This window comes from Molothrus aeneus, chromosome 5, assembly GCF_037042795.1.
Source record: "Molothrus aeneus isolate 106 chromosome 5, BPBGC_Maene_1.0, whole genome shotgun sequence".
NCBI classification, from domain to species: domain Eukaryota; kingdom Metazoa; phylum Chordata; class Aves; order Passeriformes; family Icteridae; genus Molothrus; species Molothrus aeneus.
In genome coordinates this window covers 17,799,668-17,822,303 of record NC_089650.1, presented here as the reverse complement: position 1 = coordinate 17,822,303, position 22,636 = coordinate 17,799,668, and positions in this window count along the sequence as shown.

The following is a 22,636-nucleotide window of genomic DNA, read 5'->3' as shown; positions in this document are numbered from 1 at the left end:
CACTCTCTACTCCACTAGGGAGACTGGAAGCACAGGCTCACATTCCTGTTTCGTTCCCAATTACTGATCTTTTGCAAGCACCTTTAAAAATGTCACTTACCTGGGTTTCCTGTCACTTCCCTTTGTAGGTCTTTATTTTCAACTTCTACTCATTTCGACTGCACTGATGTTTCCTATGTGGGATTTTTATCTCAGAATAAGCATATGCATTTTTTTAAGGTTTGACAAAAATGGTTGAAAAACTCCCTGAAATGAGGCTAAGGGGTGAAACCACTGGTTTTTTGCCATGACATCAAGTAGGTAAAACTTTATTGTCAAAACTGTGGTGGCCCCATTCTTTGGAGGATGGACACAGTACCTGGTAGAGGTGGCCTTTCCCCCTTCTACTGTTCCTATGGAAAACTGCTTTTATTTTTTATTTATATTCAAGGTTGAGCATTTGAGACATTTAATTTGTGCTCATTACAGCCTTGTTAGAACTTGGCTGCTAAATGTTCGAGATGTCTATGCAGCCGGCTCTGTTGTGCAAGCATTGCCCTTGAGGAGGGCCTGGGTGAACTCTCTCCAGGCAGGAGAGGCCAAGCAGCACTCCAGGCAGGCAGACAGGAAAGCAGAGGGTTGAAACCTGGTTTTCCTGCCTTTCTCAGCACAGAGATCCCTCCAACAGGGAGAAGGAAGGACAGTGCAGCACATAGTGCTGGTGGGAGGGGAATAGGGCTCTTGGTGAGAGCAAATGCACAGAGAAGTCCAAAAGACGAGGAGAGAGGAGAAAGAAATGGAGGAAGAGGAAAGATGAGAAAACTCTCCAGTCCAGTTCTGGCTGCTGAGAATGCAGTCTTTTTAAATTTGCTTTTCTTTAGGTTGTTGAGGAAAATTTCCAAAGTAGCAGGAGATAAGTTCAAACACTTGCTCCAGGATAACAGTAATATCAAAAAGCATGTGCTGTATTGTGTTATCACCAATTAGCAATTGCTTCCACTGTGATAAATGATCTTTGAATTTCCAAACTTTCAGGGCAAGGAACTCCAAGAGAGTAATTGCGAGTTGCATACATCTGAAGTGTTTATGTAAATGCTTATTGTTAATAATAACAACAACAATAATGACAATAGAAAATCCCCTGGTTTGTATGGTTGTGGTTGTTCAGAACAGCTGTTTTGATGAGACATCTGCCAGTGAAACAATTTAGCCTGAGGATAATGAATAACTGTTACTTAACTGAGATAGTATTAGCATAAACTCTGTTTAATGGAGACACATTTGGCCAATGAATAGTGATTTCTTGGTACTTATCTAGGTGTTTAATAGTGAAAATTACAAGATTGTGGCAAAAATAAATGAATTAAGGAATAATCGTACAGGATATACTGTGATTTTTTTTTTGGTTACTTTAGTTTAAAATACCTTAAAGGGATCATGGCAGAGAGTGAATTTATTCAAACTTAGAGAACCTTTGTGATGGGTGTTAGAAGTGGTGAAATACAGATGATCATTGAGAATCAGTGAGAGAGACCATTGGTGTTTATCTTCTCCTCCAGAAACTATTAAACTATTATGGAGGTATGATAATTTGTACCCCTGTTTTATGGCATTGTTTTCTCTCATCTGAATCTTTCCAGATATCCATATCCATTATGTATGTATATATATATTAAAATACCCCCCCCCACACACACACGTGTGTGTGTGTGTGTGTGTGTGTGTGTGTGTGTGTGTGTGCCATACATGGTTCACCCACCTGACTCTGGATTGTTTCCAAGTTGGATAACTGAAGCATCCAGAATGGGATTCCAGGCAGAGAATTCTGTTCTGATAGAATCTGCTCAGCAGAATTCACAAATTATTCTAGTTCCTATTTAGATGTGTTTCAGAGTGCTGAGGCAATGGCTTAAAAACTTGTGGGCAAGAACAGGGGTATATTGGGATCAATGTTATACCTGTGATTTTTGTAGACTATGATAATCCATGCAAGGAGTAAAACCTTGCTTGTAAGTCATAATGTCATTTTCTTTCAAGGGAGATGGACTCTGCATGTGTGTGTTGGCTGTTATTCCCTGGCTTTAAAAGAATTTTAGCAAAGACTGTGTTCTTTATGAAATAAGCTAAAATAATGAGGTAGAATGAGAGACCAGTGCAGTGTGATTCAATTTGTTGAGCCAGACCTATGAATGAAGTTAATATGAACCATAGGACCTTTGAACACTGTGAAAGGCTAACTGCTATTTCTCTTGAGTAAACTGAATTAATTCTTTCTCTCATAAGAAAAAGAGGCTGTTACCATATTAGTGGCAGAATTTACTAGATTTAGAAGATTGGCAGATAGTCCCTCCTCTCATTTTTTTTAACTGTCTTTTCCTGGATATAAATAATGCATTTCCTGTCATGGTGAATATAAAGGTAGAAGAGAGGTCTTGGGATTTGGAAGATGGAGAAGTCTTTGTTGATCTGTGAGTGACTGATGTTTGGAGCTCTCTAGAGAAATATTCATCATTTGGTCAGTAAACCTAACATTCCTGCCTTCACTCTGGAACCCAGAAATTATGAAATTACCATGTGGGTAATGTTCATAAAAGAATTACAATTATTTCAAATGCATTGAAATATGTAATTTCATTATACTGATTACTTGATATGTCAATATAGCTGAACATACATGTACCATTCCTATTGTGGTTTGAGTGTCAGAACTGTCTATGAGAATCATTTGGAATGAAAACATGTATCTGAGCAAGGCAAGCAGACTGTCTTTTAAGCAGGAATTTTCGGCTGTGATTCATTTGACCTATTTTAGACACCTACACTAAGACAAGATGAATCTGGAGAAGTGAATCATACCCGTCGTTTCTATATCACTCTGGACTCCTGTTGAAACTGAAGCAGAGTTTCTGGGAGCTGCTCTAATTTCCTCAAGATAGAGCTCCCCCAGGAAAGTTCTCCAGCAAGCAACAAGAATCAGGGGCACCTTTGGAGTCTCTAGCATAGCTATGTTACTTAGAAATAAGAGAGTCTTTCTGCTGCTGGCTTTTCTGACAGAAGCCCTAAAATCAGTTCCAAAGGCAGTTTGGTGGGACAGCAATACTGATTTTGGAAAGTAAGACAAAATCTAGAGCCAAAAGACTTCTTTCACAAAGACAAGTCTTTCTTGTGTACACTTAGAGTCTGTCATGAGCAGGGAACTACTACTCCTTTCAGCACCTGAGGTAGGACTGAGGAAACTTTGAAATGTACAGGAAGGAGATGTTTTTGTTTGTCTGAATGTAGGTGACTGCTGCTTGCTCCAGAGCTGAGATCAGCACTCACAGTTAGTGGCCTCGCTCCATAGCACTCCACCTTTCACCAAACATCTGTGTGAGTGAGCTGGGATGACTTTTGTTGGTGACCTGGTCACTTCTACACCAGCTCTAGTGAATCAGGGCAGTCTGACTTTAATTCAACTTCACATCGTACTCCTTGTCATGCCTGGCTTCTGTGAAAAACCGCAGAACACTTTAGATGGAAAGGGGTCTCAGCTGGACATCAAGTTCAACCTTCATGCTTTAAACTGACTTCAAATTTACACCAAGTTCATTAAAGCCTTGTCTAGTCAGGTTTTCAGTATATCTGTGGATGGATATTTCAAGGTACAGCTGTATTCACTATAGACACTGCAAATTTTGCTTACCTCTGTGCAGCCACAGGCTGATTTTAAATAAAATGTTGCATCGTGGCCTGGTGCAAAACCACAGGTGAAATGTGCCATAACTTTAGCATGTTACAAGGCACTGTCAAAAGGATATGAGACTAAAATGTCCAAGGTCAAAAGGAGAGATATTGGCCTGTAAAGAAAGGGCCTTAGGGAAACTGGTACAGTATAACAATTTGGGGAACTGGCACTGAGCTGAACTGAGCTTTTACTTGCTCCAACTTCACAGACTTACTCTTGGCCAGATACCTAAACCATTTGGCTCAGTGTCATTCCAGAAGCAGCCACATTTTCAAAGTGATGCAACAAGGAAATAAATCATATTTATTATGTGAAAAGCAATCGCAGTGCAGTCTCTGAGGAAAAGAAATGTTGTAAACAGGAGGATGCATTTGTCTTGGAAAACTCAGATTCCAGTAAGTACAGGTGATTGTGCATGACTAATTATACATACTGTCTTGTGCACAAACTTATATACAGAAAACATGAGTCTTTTATTATGGTTTGAGGACTTGTTGAACAGCTTTGAATTTCTTGCTGGAACTTAAAAACTAGTGCTGTGGCTGGCTGTCTCAAAGGACAACAAGTCAGATATGAGCTGTCAGGGTTGGTAGGAAATATTTTAGCCTCAGTTATTTTAAGAACTAACTAAAAAACTTCATTTTCTTGTTTCTTCTTTTGCCTAACCTCACCCTCCCCACACCCCCCAGATACACACAGGTCCTCTGCACCCTTTAGAAACATTGAAAATACCTGATTTCATGCAGGATGTGCTTGGCTGTCCTAAGGTACCTGTTCTTGAATCAGAGGGTTCACACTAACTGCTTCCCCTGTCCTTGCTTTGGAAGAGCATCAAGCTTTTGTGTTCACTTGTGTACACGAAGGCTCTGCTGTGCTCTCATGAGCCTCTTGCTCCAGTCACAGAAAGATCACACAGCTGGTGAAATTGCTTTAGCCCTCCCAACCTCTGGCTGATACAAGGTTCATGTACTTTGACCACGGAGGCTTCTGAAGTCCATTAATGCCCTGCTTTTTATTATATTTGTCCCCATCCACAGAATAATTACCAGGGACCTGTGCTGTCCCTGTGACTCTTCACAGTTGAGCTCTGCCCAGAGCCAGAGGACAGTGCATATTCATAGTGAGGAAATCAGATCAATTCCTCATCTTCACATGGCATTTTCACTGGCATTTTTGGAGATAACAGGGAAGGACCTTCTGCATAAAAAAAAAAAAAAAAAGAAAAAAAGAAAAAAAAACCAAAAAAACTCCAAGCAAATCCTTCGGTAAGGGGTTATTTGTTTCTTATTCTGTGTCTAGTCAAGGAATATGCTTATTTATTGACTTTTTTGTAAATTAAAAGCAATTTTTTTGGCCTGATAATTGCTCTGTATAGTCTCCTGAAGACTTGTAAGATCTCCCAAGAAGGGAAAGTGTGAAATTATTTGTACAATTGCTAACAAAATGTGTTCTGACTTAGGAGTGGAGCTCTCAAGTGTGCTCATGTTAAAACTAAAAACAATAAGAAATGTCATCTGGAATGATTGCTGGAAGTACCATAAAGGAACTCTCTTCTGACACCTCTGTTTAAGAGTAGAGGAGCTTTCTTTCCCAGATGCACGCACACAATTTGGGGACCATTTCCTCTTGTTTTTGACTTTTTTCCCCTCTGATTGAAGTAACCTTTCCACTGTGAATGTATAGGTCAACAATCCTTCCTTCTGCTGCAGGAACTCAATTCATTGCTGAAGGGAAGAATAAAAAAAGAAACACATTCTGGCTCTAAAGGGAACAAGACTACAGGTCTGAGCAAGACTTGCCCTTGGCATTTCCTCTTGCCCTGCTCCTGCAGGCAAGCAAGGCTACAGGGGCCCTCTGTCACTCTTATGGAAATGCATTTCATTTGAAGTAGATGTTACCCTGGTCCACTGATGCCATAAAGAAAAATGTTGGTCTAAATTTTAAAGGAGTGATCTCAATTGTGGAAAGGGCAGTGGCAAATTTGGGGAGGCATTGCTTTGACCTCTCTTGATCTGGACTTTTTTGATTAATGCACACAGAGTGACCCAAAAAACAATCCAATAATAAAGTGATTAAGAATGCTGAACCCAAGAGTCCCCCTGACTGGCCAAATGTGTGTGAAACAGAGGGACTCCTGCTCACACCATGTTGTGGGTGAATGTAAAACAAGATTGTGGGGACTTCACCTTCCCTTTTGGCAAACAAGATTCCTGACAAGAGTTGTGGAAGGACTCAAAGGAATCCATTTCAGGGATGAGTTTTAAACATGTCAAAAAATCATAGCACTGACATGAGTTTTTTTAGCATTTCTCACCAGTTTTTCCCCATACTATACATTGTCATTAAAGAGTGTTTCATGATAATGGCAAATCAGAATTGAATGCACAGTACTCTTTCTCCAGGAAGTCAGGTTCCACTCTCTCAGGTAAAGGAAAACCTTTAACATACACGTGATCTCCCAGCTATCCAGGAAACTTACTGGAAGTTCCCTGGTTTAACTCACTCTATGTGCAAAAGCAAATTGATGACAGGAGTTCTCATGCTAAAGTTTATAGTTTAAAAGTACTTTTAATCTACACACCTATTTTGGTTTTATCTTTTTTTTTTCCCTCTCAAAATGTGCTCTGGCAAACAAACATTATAAAATCTCTTCTGAATCTTCATGAGTACCCTAATCTGGGCATTAGTGAACCAAAATTCCTTGGGTGTGGGATGCTGACACCTTGCAGACTTTTATGAAAGGATAAGAGAGACATAAAGAATAAGGACAATTCTGAAAACCCTCTCCTGGCTATCTTCACACATCAGAAAAAGTGAAAAAAAAAACTTTTCACAGGAAATTTCTGTTGCTTTTATTCTACTCTCCCACCAATCATCACCATGTGGGAAGGCTCTCCTATTCCAGAAGCAAATAATCTTGGAAGGTTGAATATTGCAGAAATTCTAGGTTTTAATGGATTGAGGGATTCTTGCTTTCATTCTTGCTTCCCCATGGTTCCATGGCACAGGAAGAGAAGAGGAAGCTCTGCTTGCCAGAGATGTTTACAGAAGCAATAGAGGCTTGCTGACTTCCAAGGAGATGTTTAATGCAGTATCATCATCACTATCTTGGGAATGCAACAGGAACTGTCAGCAAGATCTCTCCATAGGTGGAGAGATCAGTGCATAAAAACAAGTGGCAGTGTGCAAGTATGTCAGATTTCATTTGAAAAGTAATTTTATTATGTGGTTTCCAAGGTCCTATTACTATTCCAGCTAAAGGAAGGAACACCCTGAATTGATAGCATCCCATATCTTAATTGCTTGAGCAAGTACCTGCCAGTGTGCAGAAGGGCAAGAGTCTTTTAGAGTTATAATGAAATTACCTGCCCCTACTGCACATTCCATGAGTAGATCTCAAAATACTTCACAAGAGGAAGTCAACTTCGCTATTTCTATTTCATAGAAATGGTTTATGCAGTTGATATTACACTCTCTTTTTATGCCTCCATACACCAGGAAAGGAATGGAACAAAGAATTTTGTAATGGGTAAATCACTAATATTTAATTAAGATAGCAATGGGTGATGCTCATCAGCAGTTTTAAAACATTCCTGACTCCACACCTTTGGGAATATCACTTTATAGTCAAATAAGAAAATACACAAAACATAAGATTTGCATGGGAGCTTTATTATCTCTTTTATTTCCATAACTACCACTACAGTCATTCCTCCTGGACAAGGAAGAATAAATATCCTCAATGCAGAAAATTCAGTGAAGTGGCAGAATTATCTAATGGCTAATTTAAAGATGCACATAACCAGAGCAAAGAGGTGATAGTTCTATATACTAGCTGAACTTGCATTTCCTGAATTCCTCTTCAGAAGAATGGTGGGTGTCTTTGATCACGGCACTTCTCTGAATCTCTGATTCTGTTGGGGCAATGATCTGTTAAAAGTTTGACATTTTAAAGAACAGAAGAAAAGCATCTTCTTGCCAGCATTCCAAGCATTAGCCGCATTTGATAATGCAAGGTTGATATTTTATGTGTGATTGATACTGTATGGTATGCATGTGCACTCAGGGAATTTACTGATTTTGAGGTGCAATTTCTTGCTTCTAAGAGTGTACCTTTATAACGAATATCTGGTATCTTGAGTAGGTATCTCTACTTTTGTAGGATGGCAGCAGCTTCCTCTTTCTGCTCATCTTGTTCAATGGTAAAACCAAAAAAACATACCACAATAAATAAATATCTACAGAAACCATCCCCACATTATTGTGAAAACCTCTTCTTCAACATTTGTAACATGTAAATATTTTAATTAAGAAACATCTTGTCATGCAGTTTTACAGAAACCGTGGGTGAAAATACCCTGAAGGTGATCCCACAAGTAGTCAGTGTCATTCACTGCTCTGCTCAGCAGGCGTTTCAAACCCAGCATAAGATCTTGTGTTCTTTCCCTAAATCCCAGGATAAATTAAATATAGCGGGAGAAAAAAGAGAAGAGTTTGCTTCCTTAGTTTAGAGTGTTATTAAATAAAGCATTTAAAACAATCAAAGTGTAGTTTTTTCTTCTGTTGAATGCTGTACTTTTCCCACTAAGTGAGACCTGTTGTCTCAGAGCACAGTTTGTTCCACTGCTTTGGATTTCCCATAGACATACCCATGCTAGCTTTGGACCCTCTTTCTCTAATGCCAATGGCAGTACAGAATTCAGCCCAGAATATTTGAGCAGTGTTAACTCAGACCAGTTTCACTTTCTGCTCTAAACTTAGTGCTACTATTGCTATGCTGATACAAATTTCAATGAGCTGTAGTTAGAGCTATGACAATGACTTTGTAAACCCTATTTTTTCCCCCTCAAAGCTTGTTTTCATCCAGATATCTATTTTCTTTTGATCACCTTTTTAATAAGTTTATTTCTCCTGCAATTTTGGGGAAGGAACAGAGAATAACTGCACTACAAACCTATATGGCATATCTTCTGGAAGAGCGTATTCTATAATTGCTGGTGCCATTGGATCTTAGAAATTGTATGTAGTCATCAGTAATGCCACAGGTGAAGAAACTCCAGAAGAGGGTGGCAGGGAGAGGAACTGGGGAGGATAGGCCAAGTGGGGTTGCTTGGGCAGTGAGGTAGCCCTCTTGTTTCTCTGCCATATCTGCTAAGCTAATGCCAGGAAATAATTCCTTTGTCATGGACAGTAACCTCCCAAACCCTAAGAGAGCACACAGGAGCTGTTCCACAGCACCCTGTGCCTGCCAGCCCAGACAAATATGTGATGGGATAGGAGATCATGAGTCCAGGGTGAGAAACCCTAAGGATGTATCATTCATTAACACCACCCACAGCCTGCCTGCAGATGTGGGACCTGAGAACAGAGTGCTCATGTGGAGAATGTCAGGAAGCAGAAGCGTGGTAGGCTGCCTGTGTTGGCAAGTGCGAGATTACCTAACCCATGGTTAGCATGCAGTGTGGGCAGGTTCTATTAGCAAAGTTCAGACTATGATGTGCTAATTAAAGAAGAGGTTGTCCTAGTTGCTAAGGCAATGAATGCTTTCAGTATTGCTGCTTCTACCTCTACAAAGCATGTTCTCAGCTGTCCCTTCAGTTGTGTTTGTCAGATAAAGGGCTCAGGACTTGTTGCTTCAGTCATTACAGTGCTCCTGAGAGCTGATTTACAGGTCAAGAGTAATAGGTGAAAAGAATGCCAGGGAAAAGTGGTTTAAAATGCTACTTTATCAGGTACCTGTCTGGGGACAAGTACCTCTTAAAACTATGGGTTTAGGTAACATGGTTTTGGTTTTTTAAGCTCAGTTCTGCTTCTTTTGGGAAAGATGAAGACAAGATGAGGAGATTTGTATTCTTTAAAATTGGTCTAACTGTCAGCTTTCTGTGAGGAAGAGGCTGACTGAGTGCTGGAGTCACCCCTAGAGTGAAGGAGATGTAATGGTTTGAATTTTTTATTAGTAAAGAAGCTGGCTACCACCAGACAGGCATCTTGCTTAGCTTAGTCTCATGAGAAAGCAGTCTCTGATTCATTATTCCCCTACCACAATACATACTGTGCACAGGCAGCTGCTAGAAACAGAAGGATGCATCAACATCAACAGGACTGAAAACTGCATATTGTGAAGTTAATGTGGAAGTGAAAAACAGTCTTTGTGGGGTGGTCCCACTTGCAGCTGGCTGCAAGTCCCACAGCAGCTCCATCATCCTTCTTTCTCCGTGTGAGATTTACGTCAGTTCCAGCTTAAGACTTTACATGATTGTGTACAACATCTTCAAAGCAGTTTTTTTCTCTTTTAGAAACCCTCTTACCAGTGCTACAAATCTTTTTCCTCTGTCACTTTCTGGGGAAATGGTTGTCTGGCTGTAACTTTGTGAGATTCCACAGCCATGATCTTCCTGTGTCTTGGAGATGGGTATGAACAATAAAATTCTCAATAAGAGAAAATTATGTCTGTCTTTGGGAGATGCTAGAGCTCTACATTCATCTCCAGTTTCCAATATGCTGGGCCACTGTATTTTTTCTCCTTATGCTTTTAATTCCTGACATAATTTTCCTCTAGCTGCCTATTAGACTGGAGAAAATTCCCTTTACTTCATCTTCTCCCCCCCTACCTCAAGCTCACATTCAAGCATCTGGCATCATCCCTCCCTACCAGCTGGTTTGTAACTGCATTCTCCAAGGAATAAGCTACCATTTTCCAAAGACCCTTGAAGCCACTGAATTTCACTTCTAACTTCCTGAGAACCCCAACCCCAATGTGACATTTGCTTATCTTTCTCTTTAAAATGCTCCCTCTACAATTTTATCTGGTCTAATTTTGCATTGCAAACTCTGGATTGTCATTTTGCTAACTCAAATGTTTCATCTGCACTGCATTCTGTGAAATCCTCACAACACAAAAATCTTAACTGTACCTCAAATTGTACTTTACAAATGAGCAGAAACCTCTTGCTGCCCCAGACTCATAACTGAATCTGCCAGAATCTCCTGCTGGCTGCTGGAGGCAGATGTGGACTGTTAGATTTGAATATTTGGGATAAAGTTCTGATAAAAGGAATTCTGTCTGGCAACAGCAAGTCTAAGTTTGTACCCTGAGTTAGTTTGTCTTGGTGGTTTGGTCATTGATGTGTTTAGGGTTTTTGGGTTTTTTTAGACAATCTGGAAGCAGAAACTATGAGACCTTGGTGGTATGACTAAAGCAGCACTTTCATTTGCATTTTGGTGGGGGCTTCACCAGTTTACAGGGAGAGACAAAAGCTGCTGCAAATATTCTCACAGTCTGCTTTGAGGAGAATTGTGAGTGCCCACACAGGAGAAACTTTTGCCATAACTAGGTATTATTAGTCTCAGTGGTCAATGTTCATCAGGAGTTCATCCTGCCTGATGCAGTCTCGGTCTGTGATGAAGCCTGGTGTGCCAGTCCTTGCCAAATTAACAGGAAACTAAGGAAAACAGATATTGCTAAAGATTTTTGCTGCATATAAAATGTACTAACCATTGTAAAACCACTTGGAACAATCTGCTTAGATAAGATGCTAATGCATTTATTGGATTTGCTGACATTTAACAGAGGAATTTACTTTGAACATAATCCATACTGAATACTAAAAGGGACAGGAGTCCTTGCAAGAAGCCAAGAACTCCAGGAAACTGGGGATTGTTTTCTGTACTGTGTTTATAAATCAAATATATCAGTCCCTGCTTATATTCTGTGTTCATTTACACTTGAAGCTGATATTCCTAAACTGTCCTCTCCTTTTCATGAGAGATCAGATCAGGGATAGGCTCAAATCTTTTATCTTGACTTCACTCTTGTATGTAACATTTGGAGACTGACTGACTTTAGATACTGCACAAGCTCAGAGTGGGAAAGAGCCAGCATAGATGTTTTGCCATTTCCATTTAACCTCTACAGAATGATCACTGTTTTACTCACTAATGTTCCACTGCCATCACATTTATTTGTCTTCCTTTTCAAGTTGGTTACTGATGGGACAGTTGGGCTCAACAGTTAATAACTTGTCAAATTAACCACTACTTCCACTTGTGAGGCACATCTTTAGTGGTATAAAAAGTGTACTGCATTTCCAGGGAGGAGGTTACAAAATTAACTAATGGTATTTTGAATATTTCACAAGTTGAATGAGATTGTTGAGTTAGTCATTCAGCACACTGGGAAAGTTGTGAGCTGCAATGAGGTTTGTAGCCTTCCATGTTTATTCTCTGTGATCTTCTCCCAGATTTCATCTTATTTACTTTCTTCAGCTCACTGAAACAGCAACTAATGTTTTTCCTTCATTATTTTCATTTATTTTTGCATAGGTCTCTGGCTCCATTGTTCACCTCCACCTTTTCTTGCTTTCTTTCATGCTGCAATTTCTTCTTTCTGACCTATTCCTCTCTCCACCTCCCTTTTTCCCCCCCTTCATGTGTTTTTAATACTTATTTTCGTTCAGTTTTGGAGATCTGCATTCAAGGACCATCTTCTCACTCAGACATTCTCAACCTCTTCCAGAGGCCAAGTATCTGTCACTGCTCCTTAATCCTCCACCAACCCATTCCTGCTTATGGCTGGAGCATTGGCTTCTTGTCTTAGCTGAAGAAGAAAGAGCAACAGTGACTTTTAGTGTTGGCAGCCATCCTTCTTTTCCTCTCATGTGTTTCTTCTCATCTAGCAATTGCCATCAGTTCTGGGCAAACCATGAAAAAGTCACCAGACTGGCAGTTTTCCATTTTCCAGACTGCTGTTATCACCAGCACCTTAGGGTCTGAGTTCTGCGTTAAATACCAAAGATACCAAAGATATATTAAGATTATCTACTGTTCTAATCAGGTTGTGTCTTTTTGCTAAAGGAAAAGATCCTCTTATGGGCATTCCCTATGCTTTTTATAGAATAGCACTGTTAAAAAAAGGCTTGCTAAATTTCAGTGCCTACAACAGTATGAGCATTTAAATGTGTCTATTCCCAGATGAGAACCAGCATTAACAATGAGTTAGCTCTTAGACTGTAAATCCCACCAACGCAAGCCATAAAAGGGAAAAAAAAAAGAAGAAATCAAGAAATAAGCAGCAAAGTTTTTCAGTGATTTGTCTGTGCTCCAGACAACTGTTCTTTATTCTGGCTACCTTTTACTCCCTCCCACTGACCAGATGTTTGCACTTGCAGCCATGAATAACTGCTTTTAAAAAATCAAGGGAATCTGGAAATATATGAATAGATGAGAAATTTGGAAAAGGGATTCCTATAACTACAGAAGTACAGAAGTCAGGCTCATTTTCTTCCCCTCTGAAAAAACGTGTGTCAACTGGAAAATTACATTTGTATCATATAGAGATTACTACCTCAGAACTTATTTTCCAAATCAATATTTTCATAACAGCAGTAGTAGATTCCACCGAACTAGTTCTTTTTTCCTAATGCACCTTTTGATTCCCTCTGGAACAATTTCTTATGGAATAATTGTTTCAGACTGTTTAATTCTCTTCATCCTGGCTGTTTTCTCAGTGGTGATAGCTGCAATCACAGCTGGTTTTCCATGGCCCTGGTATAGAGAACGCAGCCTGCTGGGCCACAGCTCACCTGGTCTACACATGGTGCTATGGTGCTGCTCTGTTGCAAAGGTTTACATAATCCTATAAAAGCCTTCTCGATTTCCCTGTGAAAATATGCTGACAATATGCAGTGTTTAGTATATCTGTATATCTTTTCCACAGCTGTGGTCTCAGTACCCATAGCCTTTGGTGACTCACTGAGGCTAGGAGATGAGATCTTCAGTCTTGTCCCAAAGAGTGTCAGCAACAAGCTCTGGAAAATTTCTGAGCTCTTACAGCTTGACATCACAAAAATATGAAACTATAAAGAATCTGTTTGAGATTATTTGCAGTGACTGGTGAAATTAACTTTTTTTACCAGCAAATTCCTTTTCTCTGAGTTCTGCTCCTTGGGACTTATTTTACACAGCCTGTTCGGAATCCTATCTGATTTCCATTTGTTTGGGGCACAGCTTTTAACATGCATACCAATTAGAAGCGATGTAATTTTTCTCATTAACAGCCTTAACCAGTCAAAAAGACCTTTGTGACCACATTTCCAGCAACTACATTCCAGCCTGGTGTACTATTGTGTTCATTTCACCTAAACTTTGTAAATGCATGATGCAGCTCTTTGATTCCATCCTTTTTGCTCACTGCCCAGTCCAAGTCCACACTGCAGTGTTATTTCTGGTGTCTGGTTTGCTTTGAGATGGTCATCCCCCTGTTTTAAATAGCAAATGTACTGCTGATGTGCTTCATTAGGAGCTAGTGTCTAGGTCTAGGAAAGCAGTATGTGTAAGCAGCAGTGCTAGAGACAGAGCTGGGAACAGTCAGGAAGAGGCTAAGGAATGAATTGCACATTATACCCAACTCTAAAATGCTCTATTCTACTACCCAGCTTAGCCTAGTCAGGCTGACAATATCCTGTGAGATCCTGGGATCCCCAGGCAATTTTTGTTTGCCCTCAAGTACTGCTGAGGTCATATGGAATTTAAACACTCAAGTTGACAGTCTGGTGTTGAAGAATGGATCTGCCAGAAACATGGTAAGGTTTCAGCACTATCAGCTGAAGATCTGGTGCTCAGTACTCAGGAGACAAATGGAGTTTCAAAAGCTGCAGATGGAAATTTTCTTTTTTCTCTTACCTACTCAGAGGAGTAGGTGTGAATTTAAACTGGTGGGGACAGGATATTTTTAGCACTGGAGTTTAGTGACTTCTACTAACTACTTGTCCTCCTGCATTTGCTCTTCTTACTTCATCCATATCTTTCGGTCCCTGGTGAAATGACACACACAAAATGGAAAGTATATTGCCGCTATCAGACTCCTAAAAGGAACAGTCCTGCTAAAAAAAAAACCCAAAAACCCAAAACCAAGAAACAAAAAACAAAACAAAAACAACAACAACAAAAAAACTACATGTTTCCACCAAAATTAACTGGCAAGTACAGAGTTGTGGGGCTACTGACTTTGTTGTGCAGTCCTGTCATTCAAAGAATGTTGATCAGTCCAATATATGTTAAGGTTCTAACATAGAAAGTGTCATTTTCTCACTAAACATGGTGTGGATCTGCACAACTACCCTGTGGACAGGCTGGAGACTGGGTCTACTGAAATTTTCTTGAAAGGATGCCTTTGAAACAGCATGTTAAGCATCAGTTATATCAGGGATGTACACTATGCTGAAACTCCATTGCACTGCATATTTGAGGCATATTTGTGAAGTCTCAAGCTCTCTGGCCAACCTAAACATTTTGTGACAAATAGCTTCAAGCATGTCCTTTTTCTGAAACTATTCTTTGCAGCAGAGGAAACTAAAAGTTAGTATTTTCCAAAAGGCTGCCTCCTTTCCCAGCAGAAGGAATAGGTCTAGAAAATCAACTGGAACATAACATCAATTCAGCTGGTATAATTCCTCTTTAAAATCAGCCTTCTAATGTCTTAAGACAGCATTCTCTGCTTGCACCTCTGCTGGATTTCACATTTTCTGACCTGAAGTTAGTTATTTAGAGGTTTTTCCAGCCTAAATGGTTCTGTGGTTCTGTGTTATGGACATTCTGCTATCAGTTACAGGATAGGTAGGCCACAACTTTCTTTGTTCTGAGCCTAAATTTGTTCAACAATAGAAAGAGAGTTTATCAAATTAATCATTGTGAGCACCTGGTTACTAGCACATATAACAACTGATCTACTGAGGTAATGGGGCAGATGGATGGAAGTTAAGCAGTAACAACTGTATCTTCCAGCATCCAGTTTGTCATGCAGGTGTCACTTGCATGTAAGCCTTTAACCATATGAATGCTCGTTGCTAGGATTGTCTGTCTGCTCATGCCCTGTTACACCAATCCTGTCAAAATATTCTTCAAAAACTGTCATTTATTAATGAGCTGGTTTCTTAAAAAATGCTTAGAAAGGAAAATATCTGTTGTATTATTTCAGGAATCAAATCCCAAATCTGATGGCAGAATTCTATTCTAACTGTAGCCCACAACAAATACAAACAGTTTGGACTATCATAATATTCTGAGACCTTCAATGATATCTTGGCATCTGATCTTTACTTGTGCCTATTAGTAGGTTTTGGGGATTTTTTTTACCATAGGTACCATCATTAGAAAGAAACTATGAAAAAAATCTTCCTGTTCATATAGGCACTTGTGAGCAATGCAGTCAGTACAAGCTTGAAGCAACAAAATCTTTAAGACTCCATCTTCTCCATTCCTGCAATATCCAGCCTTACACACCAAAGCTACCTTAACAGAACATTGCTGTGGTTGCAAACTCAAGTATTTAAATTTGACAACTACATTCTCACATGCAAACAGATTTTTTTTCAGATTATAACATGATTATTAATTACATGATGACAGAGTGATTTCCACCAGACCCTTACTTTCTTTGACGTGCAAAAGGATCAGGTGCCAATTTCACAGAACTCTTAAGATATCCATTTCTATCTTAGCAACATGTGATTTCTTCACCCAGACAATCCTGTTTTTCATTTTGTATCCCAACACCCCATCAAATCTCTTTTGTTCTCTTTCTCTCTCCTATTGAAGAAATAAACTCACCATTGTAAATTCCAGTATCCATCCCTACCCGGGCTTGATTAGAGAGAGATATCCAGTTTAGAAAAAACTCAGTTTTTCTCTTGCAGTGGTGAAGAGTATATTTTTTTTTAAACCATTTGCTGTCAGGGATCAGCAGATGTAAAGCCTGGTAATGATTCTGAGGAGAGTGAGCTTTCTTAGGTGCTGCGTTAGTCAAGAAAAAAGCAGAGGTCTGAGCTCACTTTATGGGTATAGATTCTTTAATGATGCAGCTGTTCCCTTTTATCAACTTTCTACTAAGCACATACAGATTTCTAAAGGGTCAGTTAAATATTTTTTTTTCCTTTAATGTTCCCGGACTGGTATCATTGTTCCCTAGAAGAATTCGGAAAGGATTTATAAACCATCACTAGTTCTGAGGCTCCAGCTGCCAATCACCCAATAGTAAATATTCCAACACCTCTCAAATTTATCACAGATTATGGCGCAGAAAGAGGACTTGCACTAATCCTTCCTTTCAATCAGCTAATTGATAAATATGAGGTAATAATGAAGCTGAGTGATTGCCCTAACAAAGCTACCACTGCACTTGGCATAAAGCCCACTCCCAAGGAGTGGCTGCTTTTTCACCTAGATCTGGGAGAAGGCAAGGAAATACAGTTCCTCCTGCTGATGATCACTTGTCTTGGCTGCATCTATTTTGCACCTGGTTATGCTGAGTGGAAGAAGGTGGGCAAAAGTTTCCAAAGGCCATTGGCATCAAGTCTAGTACTGGAGAAATCTCTCAAGTTATAACCTCTCACTGGAACTGTTGTAATGTCAAGCTGACATATGAACAATAAAATATCACACTTGGAAATATTTTCAAAATGGGCAAAGGGCACAGTGACAGGATATTTTTTTTGTTTTCCAGCACTGAGCTCTTGTATGTTAGTTGGAAAAGTGTTGTTCAAAATTATTTTCTCTGTAGATGAAATTCTTCCCTTAATGGACCTAAACATGTGCTGATTTCACTGGAAAATTTGCTTGGTCTGGTCATTTCTTTCAGGTGATGCAGGAACTGTGAATTCTGACACCATCCATGGTGTAAGTATAAGCTTATGCCTTTCCTCAGTACACAATCTGATAGAGACTGCAATTTCAGAGGAAGTAGCAATGCTAGCACCCCTGTGGCTGCCGAGCTCTGAAAGACAAGTACATGCACAGAGTGTAAAATATCTTAAATTTCTTGGGCATTTTTTGTGGCTGATGTTGGATTCCTTCAATGTCACCTTCAGACTCTAAAGGTCTGTCCTGTTTCTGGCCTAGTCTGCTTGGCCTCTAGTAGGTCTGACAGCTTTAGCTTCACCCAAATGAAAGGAAAACCCCCTACCATGTCAAGACAGAGTCTGAAGCACAGACTTATTGAAGTGTTGAAGTACTACTCTGGAAAAGAGGTGTTTAATGTTGACAGGTTCATTGGCACTAGTATTGGTCTTGCCTTGTTGCCTGACCTTAGCATCATCTTCCCTGTAACTGCTGTTGAGACTGAGGATTATCCTTGTTACTGACAGTTTCATGCTGAGATGGCATGACCCGCCCTATTCTTTTGCCAATGTAGCAAGTCCAGATCGTAGCTCACAACTTCTGAAATGTCAGCAAGAACACAGAAACTTTCTTCAGCACTGACAGTCCTGCACAGAGAGCAGGATGAAGCTCACAGTCACACCTCATCCCCAGAAAAAGAACATTTTAGTTTATTCACAGTACATTTCTAAGATACACAACCAGTTGTGACCACTTAAATAAGTCCATGTTAGATGCTCAGACTATGCTCCCTGTTTATATTCAGAACCATGTACATACATTTTCAGTGTGCTTTTGTCTGACAAGGACATGAAAGTGGACTTTCTTCTACAAATTTTGTTAAACTGCCAGAAAACTTTCAAACTGGGCATTCCTATTGTTGCAATGGCCAAAAAGCAAATAAGCCTGAGTCATTAGTCAGGATCTGGGGTTTATTTTACTCTCTCTTCACTGGAAAGTAGCAGCTATAATGCACTTCTGCTTTCTAGAGAAATCCTCCTAGAAAATATTTAAAATACAACCTTCATGGGAAAAAATATGGAAGTTCCAGGGTTTGACTGTCTTTTATTCTTGGCCAGAAACTTTCCTTTTTGGGCAGTGATCCTTATAAAAAAATGTGGGGGTAATTTCTTTTCCCTTAGTACCTATTTTCAATCCAGGTACTTTTTTCATACAGATTTTAAAGGCCTGACCATCAATACAAACCTTCAAATTATTTTAACAAGTCTTGATATCATGCTTTAACTTGTAATAGGATCTGTGTTTTTATTATTCATCCATCTATTTTAATTTAGTTTACATTTTCTATTTACACTCACTCTTTAGTCCTGTATAGATTTTTTTTTTTGATCAGACTTAAAGCACGTTTAATATAAAATCAGTGTAAATGTGACAAAGGCCAGATTACTACTGACAATCTGGGTATCTAAGGAAGCAATCCAAGCACTCATAAGGCAACCTCCAAACATGCCCAACCCACTGAGGCAGGGACCTTGGAGCTGACACAGACTGTTGGTCATAAAGGACATTGCTTGAACTGCACAGACCTTGAATGCACATCTTAACATTATTTACATAATCATTATTAGGCTTACTATTTTTGGTTGTCTGAAGAGGTTGTTTTATTGTGGGAATCATTCATTTCTCACAGGTATTTTCTGAGTTCATACAACTGGCAGTTATTCCTACATTCTGGAAGAAACACTGTCAATGATGGAATGAGCTTTCCTGATCTTTTTTAAAAAAAAAAAAAAGACACCACTCTTCAAACTAATCTAAGGCCAGTTTTCTTTCTAATTAGTACCCTGGCTCTGGGGAGGCCTGTATTGGTAACACTTTCAGAAGTTAATGAAGCTGTTCTGGAAACAATTAAACCTTCCATATATAAAAAAGGTATTGCTAATGGAAAAAAGGTCTTCTCGTGATCAGGTAGAGTATCCTCTTTTTCACCAGATAGTGAAAGGTGTCCTCAGATGAATTAAAATCTAAATGTATAAGGCTAAGACTGGAGGAATAATACATACTGTGCTTTAATATTTCTAGAAAGGCTGGCAGATATTAATTATACATGTCTACAATTCAGTTAAGGCTTTTCTTAGTCTCAGCATTCACAGCTCAAGGTAATAAATGGCCAAGTGTAACAAAGGAAACACAGTAACAAGAAAGAGACACTAGATCCACTGTTTGCTTGGCAGTGAGGTGAAGCAGTCAAATAGAAACAATTATTTAAAAAAACCTCATAAAAGTGTGTGTGTATATATGTTTTCCCAGAACACAGACTAGGACATCAAGGATATTTCAGCTCGAATAGCAGTGAAATCAATGCAGCTGCTCCACGGACCTTGACATACTTTGATTTATGCTTAAGAGTGCCTGGGTCACTGTCCCCTTCCTAGCCAGTGAAATTTGAAATTATTTTAAAGTTTGTCCAGTGATACTTTTATTTCCCACAGGACTCTGTAAAGGCAATGATACGTGTTAGCACAGAACAATTAAGGTACTGCAAATTATCCAGAATTTTGTAGCAAATAGCATAGGGGTTAAGATTCCTTGGCATAAAAAAAATGTGAAAAAATATATAGTGTATGAAATTAAGTTTTTTCTAAATTATGCACATCATATTATCAAAATAGTAACGATTATTTCTGTAAGTAGAAACACAGGATATTCTTCATCATGCTAGGCCAAAATTTATAGAAGCACTATCATGTTGCAGTGTGATGTAATATCCTGTTTCAGCTATCCCAGTCCTTTCCCAGGTGTGCCAATACCCTCTCCCTTCCCCTCCCCTTGCCTCCTGCTGAGAGCTGTCCATCAATCTCAGCATGCCAGCAAGGGCGTTGTGTGATTGGCACAAGTTCAAAAGATGCCCCTCAGCCCTGGGGTCATTGGGCCATCCAGGTGTCACTTGTCCCCTGAGCCTTCCCCCCCTCCTACCTGGTTGGTGGCACACCTACCCCTTCCCTCCCCCTCTCCCCAGGGTTCAAAGACACGGCAACCACACGGTCCAGTATTCTGTTGGAGCTGTTACAAGATTCAGAGGCCTGTGGGCCAGGAATAAAGCTCTGGATTAAACCCTCTGGCAGAACCCGACTCCTTTCCTTCACTTCGCCTAAAGCCTATCCGCCAGAGGTAAACCTGAGCTCCTGCTTGCCTGGACTTGTCCCAAGTGCCAGCTGCCACTTCCAGCCAGCCAGGGGTGTCTCTGAGGTGAAACCACCACAGTTGCCATCTCTGGTCAAGCAGCAAGGGCCAGAAGAGCCCAGGCACGTTCCACCCAGCAATATTGGGACCTAACTCCAATACTATCAACCTGAAATCTGATTATCTTCATAAAATTAAAGTTGCATCATATTTGTTCTGCATATCTTCATTTGTTTTTATTGGTTTAAAATCACTAATCCTTAAAAAAGACCAACCAAAAGAACAACCAAAAGAACAAAACCCCCCAACTCTTCTCTAAATGACTGAATTACAACAAATGGAAAGTAGTAAATGGCAACAATGAAAGAAAAGTACACAGAGAGTTCTGTCAGAAATGTAAAGCAATATATTTCCTTCACAATATTTTTCTTATAAGGCATAATGCTAGGTAAGCCTCTAGTTATGGGGGTTTACCGTTTTACAGCTAGAAGTAAAATTGAAATCTGGGAGAAACCAACATGAAAATGAAATCTTCTGATGTAGCAACACCTGATGTAATGAGAGAAACACAGAACAATCTGTGTTAACTATTTATAATCTAAACTATTGTCTAAATTCTATTTTGGTATAAGAGAAGTAATTTCTGAATTAATAAGTAAATTTCCTTTGCATTCTTAAAGTTTTAGGTTTTTATGAAGTTTTCTGGCTATTTAAAGGCATTCAGTTTACCAGTGTTTATTTTTCTCCAGTTCCTATGATCCAGCAATCTGAATCTTGCTCTTTCTTGGCTTTTGTTGTTTTTTGGTTTTGGTTTTTTTTTGTTTTTTTTTTTTTTTTCTGTAACAGGAAAATATCCATTAAATTTTAATTTACTGCCCATTGTGGACAGCATATTAAACAGAGCTTCTACTTCATGCTCAAGAACTGGGAATTTATTTTTCCGGAGTAGATTAAATTTCACTTATTTCTTGTCTAAATGCCTTTTCCTACTACAAGACAAGCCAGACAGCCTGTTCTGCAGTAGTGCTGTACTCATTGCAGCAGCAGATGGTAACAAGCATCTCAAGGGTTAGGACTTGCTTCAGACTTTTGGTCTTGCTCTCCATGCTCTGATACTATCAACAAGATACACAATTTAGCATTTAGAAGAAAAGCAATTCACAAAGAGTCACAACCTTCTGTGGATCAGTTAGCACAATTCAACTAGCCTGCCAAATCAGATTTGACTTTCTGATCGCTGTGACAACACCCTGAATGGTTGATTTTATGAAAAGTAGCTATTTCATCAACTCCACATAAAAGAAGGCAATGGAGAACTTGGCTTTGTCCGTGCATATCCCATATCTTGAGTGTGACAGAGCAGCATCTACCTCACTAGGTATTCAAAATGCTGATCAGCCACAAGAGTGTGTGTGTAGGAATGGGGACAAAATAACCTCCTGGTTTTCAGGAATATTTTAGCTTCTATTTCGACTGGCACAAATTGCACTATTTAAAGTAGTAATGCACTTTTCAGTCGCCTTCTGAACAAAGCACTGTCTTTTTATCTCAAAAGACCTCATAGTGGTTGAATTTAGCTAGAACAATGAAGCAACTGTAAGAATGTAAAAAGGACTTCATTGGTGTTAAATGGGAAATGAACTTCATGCACTTTTATAAGTTTGAATACTTGTGGGCCTAAGACCTCCCTTTCACAAGAAATGGTAAAATGGAAAGTAATTTTATTCTTTTAATCAAAAAACAGATAATCTGTAAGTGTGCAGGGTCTTATGATCAGACATTTTAACTTTATTTACTGATGTTCTGGTGTAGTAACACCATAATCTCTTTGATCTTCTGAACCGTTGTGCCTTATCTCTTGCTCCAGTAAAGAAAAAAAGAGACCAAATACTCACATTATAATTTTACATCACTATAAATCAATCCTTTAACACCATTACAAAATTGACACATTTCTATTAAAAAATAAACATCTGGTTTATAAAATTTTTAAATAAGAGGACTATTGAAGCTTTGAGATTTTTACCTAATGAAACAATCATTTAAAAAAAAGTTATATGCTTGGCATTACTATAGCTTTTGCTTTTTTGTTTGTTTTCTTTAACATGCAAATAGACATCTCACTCCAGAACCTGTGTA